Consider the following 27,057-nt stretch of genomic DNA (forward strand, 5'->3'; position numbering starts at 1 on the left):
TCTGGACGTCGCACTAACGCTCCTCTTCTGAGAGCAGAATCAATTGCCAATTTCTCTCAAAGGAAGCTTTAATACCGAACGGATCAGTTCAGCATCCCGCTGATGAAATTCTCCAGAGCACCAGCTCTGTGTCTGAGTCAGAGAAGCCAGCGACAGAGAACTGACCGTAAAATGATCTGCTGAGGCTCAAATGTCACTAATAAAGTTTAATGCTCTGGACTCGATTCATCCCTTTAGATTGGACTGAAGGGATCCGTTGGGGTTGACCGCGGTCACAGCGGGATGAGCTCTGCCATCGTAATCTATTATCACTTACAGTCACACTGAGAGATTAAAACAGTGAGGCCCTGGAGACCTCCGGCAGATAATCTGACCTGCTGCTGGGAAACACTTCCCAACAAAAATAACACCATCTCCTAACCAGGAGCCCAGACAGATTTCTGCTGGAGTAGAGGCCGAGCGACAGACTAAACGTCTAGGGCTGCTATCGCTGCGTCGCATCTGGTTAGGACACAGTAAACTTCAACATCAGAGGGGTCCCAGGAGAAAGAATACTACAGCTCATATAACACACATTGTTTACAGAAGAATTGGTATACACGCTTTTGATTACAACCTGCAAAGAACTACATAAGTATACTGAATTTACAGTGTACGTTTCTGTAATTATAGTGTACCTATAAAGAACGTACATGGGGGTAGCTATAAGGGAACATTTTTTTTTGTAATTAGTAATAAGCGGGTAACAACCAGATATGCAACCTGCAAAGAAATGTGTAAGTAAACTGAAATTACAGCGTAATTTTTTTTTTTTGTAATTATAGAGTACTGTACCTATGCAGTACCTCCATGTAGGTATAGGGGCAGAAGAATGTGCGACGTTTGGGGAATAAAGAGGTAACAACCTGTAAAATTACAAATCATTTACACTGTAAGTATTTTGAAACTAAGAGGTACCTATTCTAATATCACGTGGTATGTATGGCCTAAATAACAATCAACAATAAATACAACATTTGCGGGCTGAAAATTAATGTGGTGCTTTATTCCCCCCTCGTTCCATGTAGTTGCAGAGTAAGTGGCTACAACAAATTGCTCTGAAACCATTGTTTATACAGTAGATCATACATACATACATTATATATCCGGTAATATATCAGTAAACATGGACTGTTTTATTTAATTCAAATATTGTTTGAAATTTACTATAGGCCTACTGCTGGGTTAAATGAACCCAAAATAGGTTTTTAAATTAAAATCACACACAATATGACAACAGTAACAACACAGGCAACACATAGCCTAATAAAAGATTAAAATTTATTACACCAGTTCAGAAAAAAAGCAAAGCAACTCCATACTTATTCAGCTTATACAGTTTAACCAAATTCTTTTGAAAAGCTTGTTTAAGAACAAATTTAAGATTTTTTTCAATTTGTTTATGTTTTTCACGCACTGACGAAGTTAAACTATTATGGCCAAACCATCATGCCAATAAACACACAGTAATAAACACTGAAAGTCAAGATTAAACTGTGTATTATAGCGAACTGACGGGATTTTACCGTTTTGATCCACGTCCTCAAGCAGCATTTTGTTAGTTCACAGTTCGTGGCTTTTCCACTCATCAGTCGCTGCTCAATGTTGTGAGAACATACTCAGACAAAACCCTCCAGTTTAAAAAGAACGCATTCCAATCAGTTTCTCCCCTATACTGTGTTTGGACTCTGAGTTATTGCGAAGTCTTGTTTAGCACAGTCTGACATTTCTGAGTGGTTTCCTTGTGTTTGTTCCTGCTGTGTCTTGTTTATACCGCCTGTGATTCTCTGCCGCCTGCCCCGACCTCTGCCTGGTATTGTTACTGATTCTGGATATCCTTTGACATACTTGACACTGTTCTCTGATTACTGCCTGTCTGACCATTCTCTAAATAAATATACTGCAAATGGATCCGAATGTCTCTGACTCTGCATCACATCACCATAGTTTTTACTGTGATTTTTTTTTTAACACGCCATATGCCACAAATGCTGTTGAAAGAGCCTTTTTTCATATACAGTACAATATATTCTATTGCATTTTTCTCCATTTGCTAATGCAAATACTGCAGGAAGCGCTTATCAGCTTTGCACATTAGTGACGTATCTGTACAGTGACCTTTAACTGCAGGACCTTGACTATGCACAAGAGAGACAGCACTGGGATAAAAGATCAGAAGCAATCAGAAGAAAAGATGCACTGTGTTTATTATGATTTGTTTTCTGCTGTTATTTATGCCGGAGGGTGCAAATTCAGAGAGGACCATGAGCTGCGGCACACAAACTCAGGTCTAATAAAAGTCTTTATGAAATATTATGAGCAATATGTTGTTTGTATATGCTATTGAAACATCACGTAGTGTTTCAGGAACAACTCTGTGGCTGCTAAGAGTGAATAAGCGATGTTTTCTTTATTTGAATACAGTGCATTATCAATCAGAGTGGCTGTGAAGCATCTGGTGTCTAGTGTGATGAAGCCGCACTGGTTTTCTCACCTGTGTCTCGCTGCTGCTCTGCCATAGGATCAGCCTGTCAATCACATCCCACCATCCTCCTGTTGGCCGCTGGAGGCTGATGACACACCTGAGGAGAGGACAACGTCACACATGATCAGCTTTCTGTGATGGTAAGAGAACCCAGAGAAACCAGACACACCATATGTCGTCAGCCTTAACTCTATGTGGTGGCAGCAAATTTTCATGCAGGTCAGAGGACAGCATTACATGCATTCATTTTAAAGAAATTAGATTTTATATAACTCGTTTATTTGTTCCTCTGCAGGAACTTGAGCTGCGTCGAAACACTTTGGGAATGCCTTCAGCATGACCACGCTCTGAATCATGTGTGTAATCACTCCAATTACTGATTAGAATTACTGTTGTTCTATTGGTTGCCATCTTCCATATTACATCCTACCAATAGAATCCATCAAATAGACACCATTATAGTTTACATTAAAACCAATACAACTCCCATTATAACCCTGAAATCCATTCAATTTCCAATTGTGTTTTGGGAGGGGTAATATATATATATATATATATATATATATATATATATATATATATATATATATAATATATATATATATATATTTATATTTATTTATTTTTTCCAGCAGACAAGATTATAATGGTATAACTTCTTTTACAGAATTAACTTACTGAGTTTCACTGGAAAGATTTATTTTTTATATAAACAAAGAACTGTATTTCTTTAGTCAATCATTAAAGTATTACATGTTACATTGTATTTGGGATTTTAAGAACAAGTGGAAATTGTGCTGAATGTTTCATTTAATCCAAGTGAAATTAGCAAGCAGTTAAGACTGAATTTACACTCATTTTAAGTAAGGCGCGAGTTGACGCAGGTTGTGCGCGTGCGTCAAGCCTCATCCATACTGCCAGATGCGCTCGTGGAGATTTGCGGTGCGGGGCCGCGCGAGAACATAACCGAGAGTTACAAAACAGGCTGCGTGAGTGCGGCAAGTGTGAACGGCTCGTCCGTGACGCGGGATTCGGGGAAGAGAGGAGCGAGTATAAGAAGCATTTAGAGACATAATAGGCTGTGTGTGCGGTCTTCTGAATTGGGAATAGCGAACACGCAATAAGGGATGCTCTTGATATGCATTGTTACGCAGCTCTTGCAAATTATCTTTTTTGTTCGTTGTCTGTATTTTCAAAGCTTAAGTTACATAACGTTTTTCTTTCGATTTAATTTGCCTAACTATTGATCTGACAGAAGCCATAATCCTACTCTGTCCCTCTCCTGCCTTCTGTTTGTTTGTTTTTTTTAATGGTGGGCGTTTACGCAGATGGCTAGAGCAGAGCTGATTGGGGAGAACGGAGGTGCACTCACTCTGTTGGTTAGTAAGGCTGCTACTCAAGGCTGCAGTCATGCATATGCTCTGGAACAGAGTAATATCGCGTCCACATCGCAGGCTTTCGATTTATTGTACAGCCCTTGCGGGGATACACACAAGCAGATTAGAGAGCATGCTGAGTCAGCTCTCGAGGGACGAGCATCTTTCCATGCGTACACTTCACTCCCAGAAGGCTCTCTTTGCAGAGGAAGCCTCCGCTAGGGTTCCTCGTGGCTCTGGCCCCGCTTCTGCCAAGGCAGAGTGGCAGTCATGGTCATGGGGATCGCAATTGGATCTGGCAGAGGGAATGGAGATGGGCGAGTCCCTTTCTTTTTCCTCACCCACTAGATCCAGCACTCTCTCTCAGGGATCGGAAACCCACACTGCAGTTTCTTACTCCCAGGGGGAGGGCTTGATGCTCTGCCTGTCTTCCTCTGAGGAGGTTGACGTGGAGGGCGTCAATGAGGCTTTGGACTCACTCCGTCAGTCTCCCCAGTATGAGAAGCTACTGGAGGTAGTTTCTCGTGCTGTGGCCAAGTTGAACATTGATTGGCCTGCTGAAAAACAGGCTGAACTGCCAAAAAGTAAAATTGATGAATGCTTTTTTGCGTAGTAGGCTGTTACCTCCACACCAGGGCCTCCTGTTTTTCCCTGATCTCCACACAGAGGTGTTGAGATCGTGGGCTAAACCATTCTTGGTTCTTGGTTTCTTTACATCACTACAGCAGATGATGTGCACTGTGGCACGAGAAAATTGCCATCAGTAACATCACTTATAGTGACAAATGTGTCTGTGGGCCAATAGACACCTTTGTGAAATGCCAGAGGAGAACTTCACTGAGAGAAGGGCACGACCCAAGCTACCTTCAGCTTCAAGGGGACTTACATTGGTGGAGTTTGATTTGAGCCGATTACCCTGTCAGGAGCCAAAAGAGTGGTCCATAACTGACATCTAACACACACATTTCCATGTCACAGGACAGTGTGTCATAACAGGGAGCGAAAAATGAGTCAAACAGACTGTAAACCTCTTCTTCAGGAGAGCATGCGTCTTTGTTGTGTTGTGTTCTTTATTCATTTATAATCTGTAATCATAATAATTTATGGCACTATTATTGCATTTAATCATATAATAATAATAATATTAATTTCATTATATAACTTATTTTCCTTGCAATACTTCTTGTTGTTTCTGTCAACCTCTGCTAGGAGACTTTCCGTTGATACAGTTTTGGATAAAAATTTGGATTTTACAGTGATTGGTGAGACCTGATTCAGTTCATTATTCATATGTTTCTAGTTGAAGTCAAAACTTTTTTTTTTTTTTTCAAATTCAGAATGATTCACATTAAATATTATTGACATTTTTATTAGATTTGAATTAAATCAATTTAAAGAGACACTACACCCAAAAATGAAAATGATCTCACCATTTCTTTTGTAAAAGTTGACACTTCCCAGAAACACTTCATATATTCTTTCAATTGCCCATGACAGCTGCTGACACACTACTGAAAATGATATGTAGCAGCATCATACATTTAGTAACATAATTTTCCATCATTATTATTATTATAATTTTTTTTTTAATTTTTAATTTTCTAAACAACCTCCTTTTCGACCCTGCCCTAGTCCCTAAAGCTTTATAAGAGACCAAACTGTTCTTGTCAGTCTGTCAAATTAAACCATTCTTGGACATCTGTCAAATTAAATTTTATTACAAGATGTTTTATATTATAAATGCATTCATGTATCATTACAAAACCGGATTTGTGTCTTCGCCAGCTAACCCTGAAGACAACTATGAAGTTCTGGCAGCTCCACCTCGTGTTCAAAATACATAATAAACTAAACAAATAAGCTTCTGTGAAATTTAGTGAATTGTGAAACTCCTAGGACAATTTGATCGATCTTTACAAAATTTCACACAATTCATCATCAGACCATTTTAGTAAAAACTAAATAAGATGTGTTGATATCTGAAACTCGATATGTCAGTTCTTGACCTCCGCTGGCTGGGACATTCGAGGACGGCTCACACACTTAAATGCCTGCTGGCCATTGCAAAAAGTTGCATCTGAAATAAAAGGAAATCTGTGGTGATTTGCTTCGGCACAAGCAGATTAGAGAGCATTAAGGAACGTTTCACTCAAAAACCAAAATCTGCCATTATTTACTCTTGTACTGCTTTGCAGGTCATCTGAGGACTTATGAATCCCTGTATGAAAAATAGACTGAAACAAGTTATTGTTCAGTGATGAACTTCATGTGTGAAGGTGGGCTACACTTCAGCTTCAGCAGAAGGGAAGATTAGTGAATAATGGCTTCAGTTTGGGTCTGTTCCTCACAAAACATCCGATGACTTAAGAAGCCTTCTAATGTAGTGCATGGGTCATATGGACAGCTGTTATGATGCTTTTACATTTGTTGGAGCTTGGCAGTAACATAAGCTCATCTGGGTTTGATGACAGTAAATGTCAGCGCCGAGAATATAGGTTAAAATGACTGAAAATTTGTTCAACCCTACACTCCTCTAACCTTAAAATAAAGGTGCTTAACAATGCCATAGAAGAACCTTCTTGTCTAAATGGTTCCATAAAGAACCTTTAACATATGAAGAACCTTTCTGTTTCACAAAATGTTCGTTGTGGCAAAAGAAGATTCTTCAGATTATAAAAAGGTAAGAAAGAGATGCTTCTTTAAAGAACCTTTGACTGAACGGTTCTTTGTGGAACCAAAAATGGTTCTTCTATGGCATCGCTGTGAAGAACCTTTTAAGCACCTTTATTTTAAAGAGTGTACTAGACCTGGAGCTGTGTTTTAACATGCTTTCCTTTCTGGAATTAGTTTCTGGAAGTTTCAGAAGTCACAGAATGGATGTGTTTTTACGATCAATTATTGCTGTCACTTCTGTGCACTAGTGCCCATCACAACCTGTCCTCCAACTAATACGCTCGTATAGGTCGTTTGTCCAAATCCCTGGAATACGACCCATCAGAGCGTATACTACAATTGCGCCCCTATCGGCAAAAGGTCGTTTTCATATTAATGTTTTGTACTCTTTTATTTGCACTGTGATTTGCGTTTCGTGTAGCTCAATTGGTAGATTATTGCATTATACCTTGATATGCAATCATGCTATCATGGGTTCGATCCCAGAGAACGGATGTGCACGTAAAATGTATATGCTCAATAAATCATAATTTAGCATGATTTCTGTGAGGGTTAGGTTTAGGGGGTGGGGTTAGGTGTGGTCATTCGAACGAATAAGCCACCTAGTAAAATATGTACTGTGAGATCGGTGTAAAAAGTCCACACATTGCATTTAAATAAACGTGCGTTTTGATTGGTAATGACGTTATACGTCATTTCATGACGACAGACGCAATGCGATACTGTCATTATTTTTACGCCCGCTAGAGGCCGCTTAACTTTAAAACGTAAATATAGGTCGTAATAAGATGCTTGCTCAAACGACCTATATGGTCGTTTTTTGTTGGAGGACAGGCTCGCCCATCAATAGAGTTTACTGCAGCAAGGCATTTATGCTAAATTAGCATACATTTTGTTTTCTGGGGAACAAAAAAAAAATATCTCACAGTTTCTTTGATCTTTAAACAAGTAGGAACAATTTACCCTGATCATCCTGTTCAAAAGTTAATTCCTTTTTAATAATTAATTTTTTGAGCGTTAGTGAATGTTTGCAGCTTTTGTAATAGTTATATCTCTCAATCATCCTCAGTGTGGAAATATCTCAAAACCATAAGCCAGTGGCTTTGAGAGTGTGCAAAAGTTAAGAATGTGCAGGAGCTGGAGGATTTTCTGAAGAACGGGACACACAGAGACTCACGAAAAAACTACCACAAAACATAAAAAGCAATCATACTGCAAGGTCAGTTCTCCCAGAAATGAAAATATTCTGTCAATTACTCACCCTCCAGTCATTTCAAACCAATACGACTTTGCTTAATCTTCAAAACAAAACATGTAGATCTTTTAAATACAACCTGAAAGGTTTCTGTCCCTCCATTGAAAGTCCAGATAATCAAAACTTCAGAAGGTTCAAAAAAGGTAATAAAGGAATAAACATTCGGTAAACACAGATGTGAAGTGCGATTGTATGTGAATAAATGACTATAAACTGCATCTGTTCGTCATATAAATGATCATATCTCTTCACAAGACTTGGATTAAACTGCTTGATTCAATTGTATTTGCTTTGTGACCTTTAACTAAGGCCACCGCTGAACTGAACTAGTTTGAAATGGACAAACCTCACACTGTCATCTCCAGGGCTGAGCTTTCATAATCGATTCAGCTGTGTTCCTGTTTATCTCTGTGAAGCTGCTTTGACACAGTCTGTATTGTATAAAGCACTATGAATAAAGGTGACCTAATTTGACTTGACAAATAAAACCGTTGACCAAAAGGTTCAGTCTGAATGAACTCCTAAGATTACAACAGCCACACATGTGAAGTGAACTGTCTGAATGCTGACGGAGAAAGATCCGTCTCAGACAGGAGGAAGGAACCGTATGCAGTCGGTGATGTGAAACTCTATCCGTGAGTAAACGCAGCCTGCATGCAGATGAGACGCCGCGAGTCAAAGCCGAACACAGATTAAGGTCAGCGTTCAGCGAGGAAACGCGGCCCTCTCATAAACTGCTGCTTTATGTGATTTTCAGGAATGAAATTCACAAATCATCCTCATCCTGATCTCTCTGTTTTCACAGACTGAGAAATGATGTGGAGTATAATATGACATTTACTGCTGCTTGATGTTCCTTTGTGCTTTCATATTTATTTTGGATCAGGCAGCAATAATAAAATTTCTTCTGAGCTTACGATCCAATATTGCTGTTATCTTGAGGAGCAGCGGCCAGGCGGGAAACACATCTCTCAGTCTTTGAAGACTGCATGCAGGGCCGAGCAGCTCGTGTTGACTAATAAGAAGAGCTCAGCGCAGTCCATTACTATCAGCATGAGGCTGAGAAATACTCAGATGCATCAATTCTTGCCACACAACCCACAGAGAGGCTCGCTCTTTCTTACAGGCTCCGGAAATACCATGAGGGAAATACCTGAAGTATCAAACACTGCATATGACCATAACCAACACTGAAACACATGCACTTCTGCACACCTCTAGATACTTTTCCATTTCATGCAAACATTTAGATTAAAGAGGCTACTCTCATTATCAGAAGTAAAACTCCACATAAGTGTAGCAACCGTGGTATACGTGACAAATAATTGACGACAGGCTGTTGAATTATTGAAAAATAATAGTGTAGGAGTATCTGGTGGAGGGTGTGCTGCTTTTGAACACTTTTTCTGCAGCATGCTACATTTGAATGCTTTAACAAGAGCAAAGATAGCTTGGCACACGATATTCCCGCTCTAAATTGTGTTATAAATAGCAGAACTCCTGTTTTGAGAAAATATTTTTGCATGAGTAATAATCACACTCGACTCTGAATAAGTGCTACTCTGCACATTTTGCACATCTCTCTTATTTTAACACAGGTGGTCTCCTCTTTAGGAGAGAGCTCTGTCACACTCACTTCACGTCATGAATGTGTGGAGCGGTGCTTTACTGGGACTGGAGCTGAGAATCACAGGGCTGGACGGCTTTGAGACATAGACACAGACAGAGAGTAGCATAACATTATTAATCAATCATGAGAAATGCCACTGCATTTGATGGATAAAATTCACATTTAAATTGGTCAAATGGCATTGGTTCTCGCGTATGCTGTAACTGAGCATGATGGCATTCAAATGTGTGAAATGTGGAAAGCTGAAATGCTCAAAAGTATTCACATGTTTTTAGAACTTGAAAAGGAAAACATTCTGTAATGCTTGCACATTATTTCAAAACATATAACAGCAGTGTGATTGATAGATTAGAAAAGATCTGTGACAAGTTACAATCAAATAGTTGTTACAATGTTACAATCATTTAAGATGAATTTGTTGATGTTTTCCCCAATTGTAAGTCGTTTTGGATAAAAGCTTCTGCTAAATGACTAAATGTAAATTGTGTAAAAATCTCTTTTTTTAAACAATATCCATGTTCACAATCGAGTCTTTCACATGTAGTTTTAGTCAGAGTTGCCTACTCTCATGAATTTGGGACGATACATGTTTTCTCTGCAGACTCTGCATCAGATATTCCTGACAGCGCTGTTTAAGACTGATCGAGCCAGCAAGCAGAAACATCAGCCGTATGAAGGATGGAGTTTGTGCCCCCAAACCAGGCTCCAAAATGAACCCCACATCAATTTTCCATGAACTGCTTCAGAGAGGTTTGTAACAGTAGAGTTTAACGTGGGTCAGTTTCAGGTGTTCTTTTTCTATTCATAATCTGCATAGTTTACATCTCAATTATGTATTCTACATTCTGTAAATGTTATGTATTGAAGGTCATGTGCATATTTAAAGTTTATAAAACAGTTATTTGCTGAACATCAAATTATTATTATTATTATTATTTAAAATAAGAACAATAACTAATCTTAATTAATAATTCTTTACATTTAGAAGAAAAATAAACGACAGTAACATATTACTATGTTCAGAGGAGTGAATGTGTGTGACCCCACAGAACATTCACCTTTGACCTGTTCACACTTGGAATGTTTATCATCTAAAATTGTGTAATTGAAGTAGTCTTGGTGCAACACAACTGTGGAAAAACACTCTATATATCTATATTTCTGGCTAACAATACAGAAGACACACAAACATTTTAGTGTAACATGCAATATCTTAAGAGGAGCTGCAGTTTGGAAGTAATTTTATTTCCCCAGAATGAAACTTACGGACAGGACGAGGCAACAGAAACACTCATTCAGATGTCTGGTCATTGATTCTGATGTGTGATGCTGGTGTCTCTCACGCCTCGCTTATAACTCATAACACTACAATATTTCATCTGTTTCTCCTGGGTCAATCTGTTTGAGTAAACTCAACCCTGATCTGCCTCCATTCCAATATTCAGCACTCGCCTTTCACGATCCAATCAACCACTGAAGGATAAAATCAAGCCTTCTGGGTGAAACTGGCCCAGAGGAGTGACACCTGTAACATCATCCACAGCAGGGACGCTTCCTCCGGGGGTTTAGTCCTCGGTGAGAAAGTGTAACAAGAAACCCCGGCCTAAGCGGTGCCTCTTTGTAAATCACCACCTCTGTATTATAGGAAGATAAAAGTAGCCTACTGGTACCTAAATCTTTAGTTAATGCAAACATTTTCTAAATGATATAATGATGCCAGTCTTTCTGCAGTACAGTTCAAATTAGTACATGTGTAGCCTACTGTTTGGATTACGGAAAGTGACCATCATTACTAATATTAATATATAATAAATAAGTATTACTGTTAACTAGCTAAAAACAAACAATTCATAAAATATATTCAAATAATTATTATATAAACCAATTAATATTAAACTTAAACTATTCATTTAAATACATTGCTAGGGATGTAACGATTCACTCAACTTTTTTTTTTTTTTTCTTTTTTACAAAATGAGATTTAAGACAAATTATGAATTATTATTGCTTGGACAAAATGCTGCACAGTTCTTTGTTAAATTTAAATATAACACTTTAATAATATACTAATATAGCACTTGCATATTATTGCTCTTTTGTTAGTTTTGATTGCTTCTATTGTCCTCATTTGTGTATTAGATAAAAGTGTCTGCTAAATGACAAAACAAATATAATGTAAATGTAAATAACAAAACTAAATTGAAATTTTAAAACAAGCCCCAAATCAGATAAATGAGTACAAACCCGATTCAAAAAAAGTTGGGACACTGTAAGTGAGACATTTTAAAATGTCATGCCAAATATTGCCTCATTTTGGATTTTAATGAGAGCTACACATTCCAAAAAAGTTGGGACAGGTAGCAATAAGAGGCCAGAAAAGTTAAATGTACATATAAGGAACAGCTGGAGGACCAATTTGCAACTTATTAGGTCAATTGGCAACATGATTGGGTATAAAAAAGAACCTCTCAGAGTGGCAGTGTCTCTCAGAAGTCAAGATGGGCAGAGGATCACCAATTCCCCCAATGCTGCGATGAAAAATAGTGGAGCAATATCAGAAAGGAGTTTCTCAGAGAAAAATTGCAAAGAGTTTAAAATTATCATCATCTACAGTCCATAATATCATCCAAAGATTCAGAGAATCTGGAACAATCTCTGTGCGTAAGGGTCAAGGCCGGAAAACCATACTGGATGCCCGTAATCTTCAGGCCCTTAGACGGCACTGCATCACATAAAGGAATGCTACTGTAATGGAAATCACAACATGGCCTCAGGAATACTTCCAGCAAACATTGTAGGTGAACACAATCCACACTGCCATTCGCCGTTGCCGGCTAAAAACTCTATAGGTCACAAAAGAAGCCATATCTAAAACATGATCCAGAAGCACAGGCGTTTTCTCTGGGCCAAGGCTCATTTAAAATAGACTGTGGCAAAGTGGAAAACTGTTCTGTGGTCAGACGAATCAAAATTTGAAGTTCTTTTTGGAAAACTGGGACGCCATGTCATCTGGACTAAAGAGGACAAGGACAACCCAAGTTGTTATCAGCGCTCAGTTCAGAAGCCTGCATCTCTGATGGTATGGGGTTGCATGAGTGCGTGTGGCATGGGCAGCTTACACATCTGGAAAGGCACCATCAATGCTGAAAGCTATATCCAAGTTCTAGAACAACATATGCTCCCATCCAGACGTCGTCTCTTTCAGGGAAGACCTTGCATTTTCCAACATGACAATGCCAGACCACATACTGCATCAATTACAACATCATGGCTGTAGAAGAAGGATCCGGGTACTGAAATGGCCAGCCTGCAGTCCAGATCTTTCACCCACAGAAAACATTTGGCGCATCATAAAGACGAAGATGCGACAAAGAAGACCTAAGACAGTTGAGCAACTAGAAGCCTGTATTAGACAAGAATGGGACAACATTCCTATTCCTAAACTTGAGCAACTTGTCTCCTCAGTCCCCAGACGTTTGCAGACTGTTATAAAAAGAAGAGGGGATGCCACACAGTGGTAAACATGGCCTTGTCCCAACTTTTTTGAGATTTGTTGATGCCATGTAGTGTTGTCACGGTACCAAAATTTCAGTATTCGGTACCGATACCAGTAAAAATCCACGGTTCTCGGTACCAATTTCGGTACCAAAGCAAAACAAAAAAATATGCTAATTAAAAAAAAAAAAAAAAAAAAAAATTTTATCACTAAAAATAAAACCAATGCCATTCTTTATACTTATTTACAATTGTGTTTAAAGTTTTTCTACAAGTAATATAATTATGAAAAACAGTAAACAAGTTTCAACCAAATTTAATTTGTCTTTTAATTAATGAAATGTAAACACATTTTATTTTTTGTTAAATAAAGGGGATTTGCTATTAAAATTAAAACATGGAAGAAATATTGTGTGATTTATTTCTTTTAAAAAATAAAGTTTTATTAATTTTTTCAACAGTAGTAGCAGTATCACATACATTCTACTAAATAATAGTAATATTTCTAGCACAATGCCTTTATGTAAAAATGAACTTTTATTTTGACGGGTTGCAGTGTTTCCCACAGCCTTACACTCCCCCGCCCCCATACATACATATATATGCAAATTCATTTTCTGCCAGCAGGAGGCGCTTTAAGAGCGGGAGAGATACAGGATTCTCCGGTAACGGCTGCAAAGCAGCGCTGAGCTCACAAATGCTGCCTTATCAAGCATTACACGCAATATGAAATGAAAATGAAATCGAAAATTTTCTAAAGACAGTCGGTTTCCTTCTGAAATACAGTGATATAAAAACACCTGCATTGGTTTTTGAACACTGCAATAGGTGGAGCTTAAAGCGTTTCCTTGGTTACCGCTGTAAACAAAGCACTTATGAACACTGCAGCAGGTGGAGCTTAAAGCGTTTCCTTGGTTACCGCTGTAAACAAAGCACTTATGAACACTGCAGCAGGTGGAGCTTAAAGCGTTTCCTTGGTTACCGCTGTAAACAAAGCACTTATGAACACTGCAGCAGGTGGAGCTTAAAGCGTTTCCTTGGTGTCTGCTGTAAACAAAGCAGTGCTGAACTTATGAACTTTTAATATGCATTATACAGAGACAAGATGAACAGAAAAAATACCATCTAAACTTTTCTAAAGTAAGTTCCCCTCAGACATGCATTCATATAAACTCCTGACCCTAAATGAATCACGATTTGTTTAGCATCTCAACTGATTTGAATCGTCACATATTTGATCGTCACCGGTTCGATTTTCAACCGGCTCGCGGTTGATCATTACATCCCTATAACCTATAAAGAAGTTTTAATATACAGTATATAATAAAAATATATACAATTTATATTTAATTTTTATATATATATATATATATATATATATATATATATATATATATATATATATATATATATATAAAATGTTTAAAATGACTCAACTTATGTTTTCTTTGAGCTCATTGTGAAAGTTTAGAAATGATTAAAGTCAGTTAATTCATTAGCATAGTCAGATATTTTCTTTCTGCTGCAGCAGCAGTGTTTATTCCTGCCTTGTGAATGCATTTAAATTTATTATATTTTTAATAATGACATCTCTTAAGCAAGGCACACACTGTGCGATTTATTATTGTCCTTTATGATTGTTGCTTGTTAGACGGTATGCACATGATCATTCACATCTTCGCTGGCGCCGATACAGGATGGCTGCCTCCGTGACGTGCTCTGCAGTTGTTTTTGAGTTTTTGTTAGTTTGTCCTGTCTCTAGTTATATTCCTGCAATCAGTTTCACCAGGGACGAATTGCTGGACATTCGGAACCACACATCTCCCGATATATTACCGCGTTTTCAACGCTATTCTGATGTTTTGCTGGACATTTTTGTCGTTGGAGCAGCTGCGCTGATCACACGCTTCAAGCGGACGCGCAGACGGGGATCGGGAAAAAGAGCTGGCGCGCTCATGAGACTCAGAAAACGCGGATTTCGAATGCCGTTGCCTAGCATACAGCTGGCAAATCTCCGCTCTCTACCCAACAAAACGGACGAACTCCTTCTGCTCTCTCGGACAAATAAGGATTTTCTCACACTCTGCTGCTCTGTGTTGTGTTTCACGGAAACTTGGCTGCATGACGCTATTCCGGACAGCGCGCTCCCATCTGCCGGGCTTTCAGCTGTTCAGAGCGGACCGCGACACAGAATCAACGGGGAAATCGCGCGGGGGCGGGACGTGCTTTTACATCAATGAACGGTGGTGTACAGATGTAACTGTGTTTAAAAAGATGTGCTGCTCAGATCTCGAAACACTCTTCATTAACTGCAAGCCATTCTATTCGCCGCGGGAGTTTCACTCGTTCATTCTCATCTGGTGAGCGTTTACATCCCTCCGCAAGCGCCCACACGTAAGCCTGGCTTTAACAGAAACTCGCTGACCAGATCACAGAAGACAGAACAACAACACACCCGGACTCTGTTTTAATCATTCTTGGGACTTTAATAAAGCCAATCTCTCCCGTGAACTGCCAAAATACAGACAGCATGTTACATGTCCCACCAGAGACAGTAATATATTGGATCACTGTTACACCACAATAAAGAATGCATATCACTCTGTTCCACGAGCAGGTTTGGGATGTTCTGATCACTGTCTGGTTCATCTTATACCGACCTACAGGCAGAAACTAAAATCAGCTAAACCTGTATTAAGGACTGTAAAAAGATGGACTAATGAAGCAGAGCAGGATTTACAATCTTGTTTTGACCTCACTGATTGGAATGTTTTTGAAGCTGCTACCACCGATCTGGATGAACTCACAGAGACTGTAACATCTTATATCAGTTTCTGTGAGGATATGTGTATTCCTACCAGGACTCAACTAATTTACAACAATGACAAACCGTGGTTCACTGCAATAACTCAGTCAGCTCCGTCAGGCCAAAGAAGATGCTTACAGGAAGGGGGACAATGTCTTGTATAAACAGGCTAAATACACACTGGAAAAGGAGATCAAAGTGGCAAAGAGGAATTATTCTGATAAAATAAGGACTCAGTTCACTTCCAAACGACTCAGCATCAGTGTGGAAAAGGTCTGAAAGAGATCACCAATTACAAGACACCACCCCCCAGCACTGTGGAGAATCAACGACTGGCAGACGATCTGAACGAGTTTTACTGCAGGTTTGAAAGAAGAACACCCATCACCTGCCCTGAATGCCTCTCCAAACAACCGTTCTCACCATTCACAACTCTTGCAACCCGTCCTGAACACCTCTCCAAACAACCGCCCTCACCATTCACACCTCCTGCATCCCCCCCTCCCCTCCCCCACACCTGCAATACAGATAAGCGAGGGATGCGGTGCGCCAGGTTCTTCCGGAAGCAGAAAAGGAAAAAGGCACCAGGCCCAGACTGTGTTACACCAGCTTGTCTGAAATCCTGTGCTGACCAGCTGGCCCCCATCTTCACACAGATCTTCAACAGACCACTGGAGCTGTGTGAAGTCCCTTCATGCTTCAAACGCTCCACCATCATCCCCATCCCAAAGAAATCCAAAATTACAGGACTAAATGACTATAGGCCTGTGGCTTTAAACGTCTGTGGTCATGAAGTCATTTGAAAAACTGGTGCTGGCCCACCTGAAGGACATAACTGGACCCTTACTGGATCCTCTTCAGTTTGCCTACAGAGCAAATAGGTCTGTGGACGATGCAGTAAACATTGGACTGCATTATGTTCTGCAACACCTAGACAGACCAGGGACTTATGTGAGAATCCTGTTTGTGGACTTCAGCTCGGCCTTTAACACGACAATCCCAAACCTCCTCCTGCCCAAACTAACTCAGCTCTCCGTGCCCACCTCCGTCTGTCAGTGGATCAACAGCTTCCTGACACGACAGGCAGCAGCTAGTGAGGCTGGGAAAATACACATCCAGCACCCGTACAATTAGCACTGGAGCTCCCTCAGGGCTGCGTTCTCTCCCCCACTGCTCTTCTCCCTGTACACCAACGACTGCACATCTAAAGACCCCTCTGTCAAACTCCTGAAGTTTGCAGACGACACCACACTCATCGGCCTCATTCAGGACGGTGACGAGTCTGCTTACAGACAGGAGGTTAAAGAGCTGGCTGTCTGGTGCACTCTCAACAACCTGGAGCTTAACACGCTCAAAACAGTGGAGATGATCGTGGACTTCAGGAGAAACCCCCCTGCTCTCCCCCCACTCACCATCATGAACAGCACTGTGACTGCAGTGGAGTCATTCAGGTTCCTGGGCACCACTATCTCTCAGGACCTGAAGTGGGACACTCACATTGACTCCATTGTGAAAAAGGCCCAGCAGGGTTGTACTTCCTTCGCCAGCTGAGGAAGTTTAACCTGCCACAGGAGCTGCTGCTGAAACAGTTCTACTCCGCCATCATTGAATCCGTCCTCTGCACTTCAGTAACTGTCTGGGTTCAGCTCAGCTTCTAAATCTGACCTCAGAAGACTACAGAGGGTAGTCCGGACTGCTGAGAGAATCATCGGTACAACCCTCCCATCTATTCAAGAACTGTACTTATCCAGAGTGAGCAAAAGGGCTGGAAAAATCACTCTGGACCCCTCACATCCAGCACACTCCCTGTTTGAACTGTTGCCATCTGGTCGACGCTACAGAGCTCTGAGCACCAGAACGGCCAGACACAGGGAACAGTTTCTTCCCCAGACAATCCATCTAATGAACACTTGATAATAACGGTGGAACACATTACACTATTTATATCTACAGACACATACACTTATTACCTAACACACATACTTAGTGTACACTTAAATTATTATTTTTTTTGCACATAATATACCTGTACATACATAACTGCTCATTGTAATATATCTGCCATACAATTGTCAATTTGTATACTGTCATTCCTTACCTACTGATTTGTATTTTCTGTATTTTTTTTATTCTTTTTGGTGTGTGTTTTTTGTTCTGTCGCTGTCATTCTGTTGCACTGCGGAGCTTCTGTCACGAAAACAAATTCCTCGTATGTGTAAACATACCTGGCAATAAAGCTCATTCTGATTCTGATTCTGATCCTCATGTCACACTGAAGGTTCTCAACTGTCATTAATGTCAGACGACTGTCAAGACCCATAAAAACAGACCTGCGCAGTGCGAGAAACATCAACCCATGACACATTCGGTGAAGGTGAGCTGCATCACTCGCAGGAATGAAATGGTGGATAACGGTGCATGTCCACTGGCGCGTTTCAGTTGATTCCTATGAAACTGAGACACATTTTTGGAAATTTGTTAATTAATTTCTAGAAATTAAGCTTTATGCGTGAGCAGGAACCTCAGCTTCTACAAATTTTGCTCCAATCCATTGGATAAGCACTGTAACAACAAAATCTCCAGCATTAATTTTGATCATGTCTTGTCTTGAAATGAAGGCATTTAGATGTTCGTCATAGAAGAACTCACACTACAAGACTGTGCACCAAATCTTCCAAAACTTCCACAAATTCAAAATATGATCAAAAATTGATCAAAAATCTCAATAATCTGAACATGTCAAACAAATCAAACAAAATATACAAAATACACCCAGACAGCCAAAATCGTACAGTAGAGATGTGAACTGCATCGATGAACCTTATCTAAGCCAGGTTTTTTTTTCTAAATCTAAACCTACTCTGAAACTGAGAGCCACAGGTGTGTCCACACACAAAAACGTCACATCGTGTGAGTACCACATTGAGCTCTCTTTCACGGCATCTTGCACTTGAATGGCTTGAAATCACTTGCATATTTAAAATGACAAACCTTAGACACACATGAAAATGCTAAACTTTCTTGAGGAAGCGGCACTGGACCGATTGTTCAGAAAAGTGATTATAGTTTTATGGGAACAGAGATGGCAGACTTAAAAAGGGTCCAGAACCAAAAAGCATATACAGTAATAGCACTGATAAAACAACCGTTTAGACACTTTTCAGTGCTAAGTGACACTGATAGATTCAAGTGCTTTGAGGAAAACACAAGTGTCTTGTATCTGTTAAGCCCTCTGACTGTGCAAGCTTTTCCCTTTAAAACCAAATGTTTATATGGACAAAATGTGGTAATGGACTAAGACACTGTCCACAAAACAAGCCAGAATATTCCTCAAGTGCAAATGGGATTTTAACAGGAGAGGGAGAATGAATGTGTGAAGACGTGAGATTTTTTTTCTCACCACCCACCACCAAACGCATCCTGGTTTTCTCACATGAATCAGAGAATTTGAGTGGGCCACCTCATTACACCCATATGAACTGCAGCTTTATGAAGGACCTCTCCTCTGACGTCGACACGTTTGGCATTTGTCCACGGTTCTCCTTCACCGTTTCATTCCCACCCACAAGAATGTAATGAACTGCTGGAGTGCAGCTCTCGGTAGATACACAGCTCCGCTCATTACTGCTGAAAGCCTTCAGCGCTCCGCCGATTTATATATTTATATAGTTATATATGCCCTGATGGTTAAATTCTGTGCACTGAAGCCATCTGTAGACGTTTCAAACCAAAACTGTCAGAGAACAAGGAGGTCCCATGGGCCTCACATGTGGGGCATGGTTCAGTTATAGATTTTTCCTTATTATTTTTCACAGAGACCGTGAAGCACAAAGAATGGTCCCAGATCCCCCCACCCACGACTTCAACATGGACGCAGCATGCTAACCTGCCAGACCTTGAGCCTGCGCATCCATGTTGGAGTCGTGGGTGGTGGGATCTGGGACCACCGCTACTGCAGAGCCAGACAAGGGCCACTTGTGCTCTTAGGGGGCACACGTTTACCTTAACCAATTAACCTGATAATTTGGAAGTATCTTTTCTAGGTCAAATTAATTTATTTGTTTGACAAGTCATTTTGATGACAGCACACAGCTAGGCAGAAGTTTCTGTTCATATATATATATATATATATATTATATATTATATATATATATATATATATATATTTATATACATACATATAAACAACAACTATAGACACGGATCGTAGTTGATCATTTGCACTTGTTTCTAAATCTTGCTGATTTAAACATTCAAGCGTTTTAAACCATTCACGCACATTCGGAGCTTGCACGCACTCATTCAAAGAGCACACCGAGGGCCGCATTTCTGATAATGCGTGTACACAGAATTGATTCCTCTTTCGTGTATCCTTGCTTCTGAACGAACACATACAAACAAAATTATCTCAAAATAATTGTCTCTGAAAGTATTCTCGTAAACACAGTCGCTTATGTCTTAAGTGAACGTAGAAATCTCCTGTGCATTATTATATTGGATCCGTGCATTTGGTCTTAAAAGGGCAGCAGCCTTTAAATACCTGTTGTTCCATTAGTGCCTCCTGCTGTCAGAGAGAGACATTTGCATATCATTCACAAAGTTAAAATCAGACCATTGTGTTTTCGCTTCAAATTTTTAAATTATACAATCCAAATAACATGTATTTAACATCTATTTTTGGTTGTCTCTGATTTAAAATTGAGCACAGACAAAGCCTTTGTTTATATGAAGAGATTTATTTTAGTTATAATTTAATTACATTTTTTATTTGATTTGGAATTTGTTTTAAATTTTCAAGTTAGTTTTATTATTTAACATTTACAAAGAAATATACACTATTTTGTCTGAGAAATATTAAAAGGACACCTTTTCATTTATAATTGGTCTTAAATCTCATTTTGTAAAAAAAAAAAAATTACATATATATATATATATATATATATATATATATAAATTGTAAGAAAATTGTATGGTGTAATCTGTATTGTGAATTTTATTGCATCGTAAGTTTATTGAATCGTTACATCCCAATATGTTACTAGTTTTTGCTGATCATGCTGATTTGTCCAAAGTAAAGTTCAGCTAATGTTGTTTTTTTTATTCAGGCTAGTTAAATTCATTTTGGGCTACCAAAACCTGAAGAATGTCTGCCCGAAGGCATTATAGGCATGTCTGATATAAAGCATCCCATATGTTTTTTCAAAAAGCTTCCATTTGCACAGACAAAAGAAAGTACACACTCAGCTATATCATATGCTGAGATGCCAAGGTAAGTAAACAGCACAAGCTTTGATTCATCAGCTCTAACTCCTGTCAGAGCTTCAAAAGATCTCCATATGCAGTGGCAGATGGCTGGATACTTTTGTCAGCATAGATATGCAAAGACGTGTGTGCAGCAGATTCTTGGCCAGCTCACAGCTGCCATACGGCCCATGGGCAGGTGTAGAGCACCGCTAAACCGCTCACGCACTGAAGAAGCTGGGATCAGAACAGCTCCTCTCTACAGACCCGCGCCACTACCTCCATCATGACAGTCACGCTCATGTACAAGCATCAACAGCAAACCACAAGTGTGCTCCTTTAACTCATGTAAGAATGAGAAAATAAAGAAAAGTGATATTAGAAAGAGTTATGAAAAACCAAATAAGTGAAAAAAGTGAAAGTGAAAAAAAAAGTGAAAGCAAGGAAAAGATAACTGAATTCAGTCCTCACATGCTGATGGCAAGTTATGTCTTTAGTGAACTCAAACAGCTGGGAAATAAATCTGATGTGAGTGAGTATATTAGACCATTGCATTAGGTCTTAAAGTGACAGCAGCCTAATATACTTGTTGCTGTCTGTGCTGTTCTTAATGCAGTGGTTTAATTCCGGTCCTTGCGCCTACAGCTCCACACATTTTTTTAAATGTCTCTTTTTACTAACAAGCCTAATTCAGATCAGCAGCTTATTAAGAGAGAGAGAGACCAATGAACTGAGCGAACAATGAACAGTGTTCACTGTTTGGCGAAGCAATAAGGAGCAGAAGAACAAAGACAAAATAGGCAGAGCAAGAACTGAGAAACTGCTCTTGACTAAATAATGTTTGTAACTAATAAGCACCAGATTATATTTAATTCATTCGGTGAAGAAGACTACTGCATGCATTGTTTTATTATACATTTGATTTCTTTATTCATTTTATATAGTATTTCTTTATTCTGATAGAAAGACATACCTGAAAAACTCAAAGCACTGTTTATTTCATTAATATCTTTCATCTATTGTCTTTATTTGTCCAATTGCTTGCCTTTTTCTTCTTTACTCTCATATTATTGATTTATCTTCAATAATTCTTTGAGACTGATACACTGGGATGAAAATATGACAGAGCGTCGCATTTGCTGTGAAGAAACGTGAGATGAGCAGAGATCACTGCAGAACTCCACCTCTGATATTTCTTACTTTAGTTTTTATTACACAATTATTATTGAAGGCTGATGGCATGTACACTAATCAGAGGTGAATGTTGACCTTCACAAGACAAAGAGGCCAGTGGGGTTTAGACCCGTCTCGGCTCATCTTCAGTGCACTGATCAAATGAAAACAAGCTGGCTTCCCATTCACCATTCACAGGTGGAGTTTTTCCCGCAGTCTGCAGCCGCTCTTTCCCAGACAGAGACACAGCCAGAACTCATTTGGCAGCCATTACTGCTCCAGGCCAAAGGGACAACCCCAAATCAGCCAACAAGGACCAGATCACAACCATAACAGAGCCTGGAAACAGTCACAGGTGGCATTTATGAAGCATGCGGACTGATCTCTCTGTCTCTCAAGAGTCTTACGGTGCTCAACATTAGTTCTTACAGGCCAAAACTTGTCACTTGACTCAAAACATTTTAACATCAGACTTCAGTACATTACAGCGCAATGGGACGAGAGATGTAAAAAGTAAACGAGAACTTCCATAAGATCACTACTGATTGTAATATAGGGAACTAAAATAAAAACCAAGTTGAAAAGTCCATCAGTCCATCTTCCTTTCACTGCTAATCATTTGTCAAATGTTGCCGTCTGGGTCCTTCAATCGATCACAGTGTTAACCATCGAGAACCCCCACAGATAAGAGGCCTGATCAGTATCATAGAGCTGTTCACTACACTACAATATAGTGCGCTATGTGCATTTAACCATATAGATAAGAGAGTTAAAGTGTTAACAACTACTGATATCAGCCGCAGAATCAGTGTCCTTTATAGTGCAGAGAGCGGGATGCTTCAGATTCTAGACAGTATTTAATAGGACAGAAAATCTGATGAGAAGTGCAGAATGATGTCATCAAAACTGCTGATGCACATGTGTCAAATTGTACATCAGAATCAGAATCAGAATGAGCTTTGTTGCCAGGTACGAGGAATTTGCTTTCGTGACAGAAGCTTCCACAGTGAAACAGAATGACAGTGACAGGACAAAAACACAGATAATAAAAGAATAACAATAGAACAAATAAATAGGGAATAACAATATACAGATTGACAATTGTACAGGTATATTACAATAGACAGTTTTGTATGTAGAGGTATATTATGTGCAAATTCGAAATGTACACTAAGTATGTGTGTTAGATAAATGAGTGTATGAGTGTATAAATAGTGTTGTGTTTCACAGTTATTGTCAAGTGTTCATGAGATGGATTGCCTGAGGGAAGAAACTGTCTTGTGTCTGGCTGTTTTGGTGCGTAGTGCTCTGTAACGCCGACCAGACGGCAACAGTTCAAACAGGGAGTGTGCTGGATGTGAGGGGTCCAGAGTGATTTTGCCAGCCCTTTTGCTCACTCTGGATGAGTACAGTTCTTGGAGAGTGGGGAGGGTTGTGCCAATGATTCACTCAGTAGTCTGGACTACCCTCTGTAGTCTTCTGAGGTCAGATTTGGTAGCTGAGCTGAAGCAGACAGTTACTGAAGTGCAGAGGACGGATTCAATGAGTAGAACTGTTTTAGAACTGTTTCAGCAGCTCCTGTGGCAGGTTAAACTTCCTCAGCTGGCAAAGGAAGTACAACCTCTGCTGGGCCTTTTTCACAATGGAGTCAATGTGAGTGTCCCACTTCAGGTCCTGAGAGATGGTGGTGCCCAGGAACCTGAATGACTCCACTGCAGCCACAGTGTTGTTCATGATGGTAAGTGGGGGAGTGCAGGGGTTTTCTCCTGAAGTCCACGATCATCTCCACTCTTTTGAGTGTGTTAAGCTCCAGGTTGTTAAGACTGCACCAGACAGCCAGCTCGTTAACCTCCTGTCTGTAAGCAGACTCGTCACCGTCCTGAATGAGGCCGATGACTGTAGTATCATCTACAAACTTCAGGAGCACAGTTTGTTCAGTAAGCTACAGTTTACTTTTAAAAAGTCCTCCTGCTGAACAGAAAACACTACCGAATCACATACCAAAACCAAAACCGAATCACATACAGAACCGTCATGTTTATGTACCATTAGACCCCTAATAAACATGAAATGATGTTATGTGCAATAGTTTTACACACACAGACCTCAAGAATTAACACAAAATTATACCGTCAAGACAAAAGTATTTTTATACAGTACAACCATAAACAGTACTGACCAGAGGAAGCGTAAGATGTGTGTGTATGTGTGTGAGTGTGTGTGTGAGGGTGAGAGAGAGAGGTCAAAAAGCAAGTTAATGTCACCTACTAAAAACAACCGAACCAACACAAAAAAAATATCTAATGGTTTCCACTACAAATATCATTACAAACATTACAAACCATCAACTTTTATCCATTAAAACCATTATTTTATTATTATTATTATTATTATTATTATTTATTTATTATTTTTTTTTTTTTTAATGTAGTGTGTTTTGGGACATGTTCCATTAGGATTTATTGGTTTTAACAAGCTACCAACAGAAGGTGACCAGTTACCAGTTGAGACCCACAGCGTTCAGGTAAAACCAATACAATTCCCATTATAACCAGTACAACCATTACAAATTCATGACGGTGTCTTCTGTTTTTTTTTTTCTTTTTTTCTTCAGCAGGGGACTAAACCGTGTGCTTCAGAGAGGTGGCAGTAAACATTTTCCCTCATCTGAATGTGTGCTGGATGTCTTGGACACAGAAAGCATCTTCGGACTGCAGAGTGAACATCTGAATATTTTCTGTTAGTGTCAGACAGTGTCCTGAGACGAGGTGGAGTGTGAGCGCGTGTAGAAATCTGCGTGGCGTTTGAAGGAACTGACTGATTCAGTCATTTAGTGCTTCCCAAAAACATTCTCACTTCTTTTAGTGGGACTACTGTCCACCACTGCAAATAACTCATTGTTTGGTGCATTGCTAGTTAAATATTAATTTAACACATCATCCTTCAGTGTGTTTATATCAGCTCAATGCAGCATTCACAAAGTATAAACTTTGCAAGCTCAAAATTAATCTACTTTAAGTGGCATCTGCTTGCAATATGGCAATGAGATGGTGATGGCTACGAAGGAAACACTACACGTATCAATTACTGCCAGACTCATGAGGTGCGATTCATCAAGCTGATACACAATCCTGCCCGCTGGAAAGGATGAGAAGATTACAAAGCGGCTCTGATATCATGATCTGACTCGAGAGGAGATTTAGCTCCTAAACGCTCCAGCACTCTCACATCTCTTATACCTAATGGACTGTGAGAGAAGCAATTCAGACAAAGATACACAGATATCATTCATTCACCCTCATGTCAAGTCAAGTCACCTTTATTTATATAGGTAGCAAATTCAGATTCTGCTGTAAAGCTGCTTTACCATGACAGTAGTGTCAATATTCAGCTCAAGTTTAGTGTTGATTCATTTCAGTTCAATAACTGTGTAAATTTCATCAGTTCTGAAATGAGTTCAGTTCAGCTATAATTCAGGCATTATTCAGCTCAGTTCAGTTTTTTTGTTCTATTAAGTGAAAATGCAGTCAAATTAATAATGCTGTATTACTGAATATTAAGTGTCTTATTAGTTTGACATCACTAGTTTTTACAGTGGGAGTCAATCGTATAATTGAAATACGATCACCGTAACAACCTAATTTATTAAAATACAAGGTTGGTAAAAAAAAAAAACAATAACTATTCATTAATTAATTCGTTCGTTCGTTCATTCATTCTTTTCTCTCTTTTTTTTTTTTTAACAGGCCGAGTAGAAAAATCTGAAGCACTGTCCGGACCCAGAAATAATCTTTGGCATTGAGCCCTGTGCTGTCATTATGAACTGATGCTGTACTGAAAAGAGCTGCGTGATGGTGCTTCATAATTTATCCTTTTTCCAAGAAAGAAACTCTTACAAATTTGAAACAAAATAAGATAAGGGATAAAGTTTAGGTGAAATAGAGATGTGCCAAAACATGCTGGTGATCTAAGAATGGCATGATCTAACTGGCGAAGCACAATAGTGTGGAGGAACAGAAAATAATGAGCAACATTCACCATTACCAGAACAATGCGTCTCATCTGCTGCTGTGCCATGCTTTTCATAGCAGCTGAATCACAGATGCGTTCTGATGGCCTCGCTGAATTATACTATCCATTCTCCCATGCTTCAGACCTTTGATTAGCCTGCACAGGGCACAATGAAGCCACACACTGTCTGCATCTGTAGAACCTGTGCTCCGCCGGTGACGTGCACCTTTAAGCCAGTGGGTTTGTGAAATGAGTTTATTACTCTCACCTCTGTTAGATCTTTGCAGTGCTGTCAAAAACACTTAAGTTAATGAGAACTACAGAGAGAGAAACAGAGACATGAAATACAGCGTGGGATTGTGGGAGTTGTGCATGACTTTAATCAGTTTCACAAGTTGCATGCTGGACAGTTCCACACATTTATTCACTAAACTAGATTTTAGTCTAGATATGTAGATGGAAAGCTGCCATCATGAATCAAACTCAACACCAACATATGCACAGAACTCACCCTACAATTTATTTTATTATTTAATCTTTTTCTTTCTTTGTGTAAAGATGCATATTTTTAGGATGCACCTTTTTTTGGAACTCTCATGGAAGTAATTTCCATCTGCCTCAAACTGTATAACAGGCGCTGGGTATCAGCACCCGGCACTAGGAGCAGTAGCAGCATGTAGCAATGTCACTGGCATCAGCACTCATTTTATGGGCGAGTTTGTTTGCACTGGATTCTAATTTACTAAATTCCTTCAAGGAATGCAAAAAAAACATCAATTCATTCTTAGTGACTCTGCTTTTTTACAAGAAAGGATGGACAGACAGACAAAATTGATGTCATTTGCAAGGAATGGCAGCATCAATTCAAATACT

General features: G+C 39.4%; 1 protein-coding gene across 1 annotated transcript in view; it reads right to left on the reverse strand.

Moving 5' to 3' along the window:
• The window catches only part of LOC109075711 (leucine-rich repeat and fibronectin type-III domain-containing protein 2-like), an 86,967-nt gene that overhangs the window by 30,545 nt on the left and 29,365 nt on the right, over positions 1 to 27,057 (reverse strand). Inside the window, exon 2 of the mRNA XM_042746504.1 lies at positions 2,534 to 2,621. The gene's annotated coding sequence lies outside the window, so the exon portion shown is untranslated. The remainder of the gene's footprint in view (positions 1 to 2,533; positions 2,622 to 27,057) is intronic.

Source organism: Cyprinus carpio, chromosome B20 (genome assembly GCF_018340385.1).
Source record: "Cyprinus carpio isolate SPL01 chromosome B20, ASM1834038v1, whole genome shotgun sequence".
Taxonomy (NCBI): Eukaryota; Metazoa; Chordata; class Actinopteri; order Cypriniformes; family Cyprinidae; genus Cyprinus; species Cyprinus carpio.